Here is a 2,855-nt window from a genome sequence, read left to right as displayed (position 1 = left end):
ATATAAGTATCTGTAATAAATAAATAAAGAGGGACATTTCCTGAAAATCTGACAGAAAGTCTAACCCCTCACCACTCTATCCAAAGCCAAACTTATGTCAATCTCATTTTAAAAGTAGATTTCACTATTTTGTAAATTCTCAGCCTTTCCCAATCTTTTCAATACTGAGAAACCCTTGACATAACTTTCCGGTGGCACGGAACCCCTGCTGCAAAAAACATATATCTACTACTCATGATACATTCATATGATGGTCAGTGGGAAGAATGGCTCCTTACACTTGTGGTCATTGGGAAGAATTGCCCCTTATAGCTACCTTCTAGCTAGCTAAAAAGATCAATGGTGTCAGTGGAAACCTATTTGGAGAAGCAGAAATTGCTCATTGCTCAAAGAACCCCAAGCAACCTCTGGAGGAACCCTGGTTTAGGAACCATAATTTAGACAGAAAGAGGTTGATTTACTACGAGGGACGTTCAAGTCAAACCAGGACTTAAGAGTTTATATAATAAAAGAACAAATTTCAAGGAAAACTGCATTTATTTTTCTACATAGTCTTCTGCTACATTTATACACTTATCCCAGCATTTTACTAATGCCTGGAAAGCTTCAGCATAGAATGATTTGTCAGTATGCCTAAACCATCCTATGACAGCCTGCTTCACTTCGTCATCAGTGCTGAAATGCTGATATCCATGGAACTCTTTTAGGGGTCCAAACAGGTGGAAATCACTCAGAACAAGGTCCGGGCTGCAAAGGGGGATGTGACAATGCCTCCCAGCTAATTTGCTATAATGTGCATGTAGTGCAGTATGAGCCTGTGCATTGTCCTGGAGAAACAGGACACCCTTAGGTCCCTTTCATACCAATTGCAATTGGCTGCAGTTGGATGCATTTTGAACTGCACTCCAACTGCACAGACAGCCTAAATTCAAGGCAATGCTTTGGGCATAGTTCACATCACTGCAGTGCAGTTCAGTGCAATTAAAAAGAGTAGAGCATGCAGCATTTTTCTGCACCGCAAATCCAGGGAACGTGCTACAAAACGCACTTAAAATGCACCACGCCCCTTTAAGCCAAGAATGCCAAGCCCAAAAAACTTATAGAAAAATGCACTGCCAACGCAGCGCAAAACACATGCAAAATGCACTGAAGCGTGCCTCAAGCACACTTCAAGTGCACATTAAATGCATGGAAACATGCAGTCAAAAATGTTCAGTTGTGTGCAGTTTCTAGTGTGAATGGGCCCTAAGTTATCAAACCACATGCTGTTGCACACTAGTGGCACTTTTCCACTGCAAGTACCGGCTCGGCTCCACTCAGCCCTGCTTGGCCCTGCTTGGCTCTGTTTGGTTTTCCACTGCGTGGTACCGCATGGTACTGTGTTGAAACGGTTCGGTACGGTTTGGTACGGTTTGCTTTTCCACTAAAGTAAAGTGGGTGGGATAACAATGATTCTCTGACCAATCAGTGGCTAGTAGTGACAAACAGTCAAGGCTGCATGCAAAGGATTGTGGGATATGGAACCCATGCGGCCCTCTTGGAACCACAACTGAGGTGGTACTGTTTAAGCGAGCCGTACCGTTCGGTTCCATGCAGTGGAAAAGCGCCGCCGTACCATACCGAACTGTTTCTACACCGTACCATGCGGTACCATGCATTGGAAAAGCACAAAAGCGAGCCGAACCGTTCAGTTCCATGCAGTGGAAAAGCGCCATAGCACTGTTGTCTGCTCAATTAACGGTCTCTGAACTGGCCCGTGACATGTGCTCCGCCTACCAGTAATAGGATCCACTTGCCACTTACTACTGCGTGTAGTACCACCATGCGAGCATCCTTTTTTATACATTTAAAATGAAAAGCCCCAGTTTGACTCAAATGCCCCTCTTAAAACTGGAGATTGCAACATCTGGTGCAGCTCTGAATTAAAAACCAATCGTTTTTTTTTTTTTTTTTTTTTTTTTTTGTCAAAGCTTAATTGAACAAGCTGAAGTTAGAATCTGATTGGCTATCACGCACAGCTGTACCAGATTTTGCACTCTCCAGTTTTAGCAAATCAACCCCAAAGTGGCTGCACAATGGAGCAAGAGATCAGCAGCACTGAGAAGTGACAAGGGATGAAAGAAAGCAATAAAAAGTGACACTTCTTTATGATTTATTGTGCTTTGGAAATGTAGGTGTCATTCACTTGTACATCTGCTGCTGTCCTGACTTCAGGTGCAGAACTTGACCTTTGATGTGGCAGCTATCTGGCACCCATCTCTCTCTTTTTGTCATCTGTGTATAAAATCTGCTTACACTTGTCACCTGGATGTTTTTTTCTTTTTCCTCTGAATGAATAGGAATCTCTGATGTGCTTGCTTCCTTCTTTTCCCCTTGTATTGTTAGTTCTGTGTAGGAGGAGGGGTCAGTCTCGGATCAGTACTAGAAAGTCTTGCACAACTGACAGCAGGTAATGATGAGACCTGCCTCTCTCATCTAAATAAAGCAAGAGGAGGAGAAACAGGGGCTGTCCAGGAGTCTACCTGTACCTGACACTTGTAAGGGACATTTGGCTCATCAGTCACTGGCAGCTGGCTCCCAGGTATGTCACAATATATCACTGATCACTAATGTCATATATATATATATATATATATATATATATATATATATATATATATATATATATATGTGTGTGTGTGTGTGTGTGTATTATCCATGCATCATTCATTGTCTTTTGTGCTTACAATAGAATGATATAGCATCTTCTGTGTGTGTCCATTTATAGAAGTACACAGAACAGTTTGTGCAGCATGTTTATTAGTGATAGCCATTATAGCGGTTAATAGATACTCTTTCTTTTTCTGAACAGCATA

This window comes from Pelophylax lessonae (genome assembly GCF_965119305.1).
Source record: "Pelophylax lessonae genome assembly, chromosome: 5".
Lineage (NCBI taxonomy): Eukaryota > Metazoa > Chordata > Amphibia > Anura > Ranidae > Pelophylax > Pelophylax lessonae.
Note: the sequence above shows the minus strand (reverse complement) of the source record.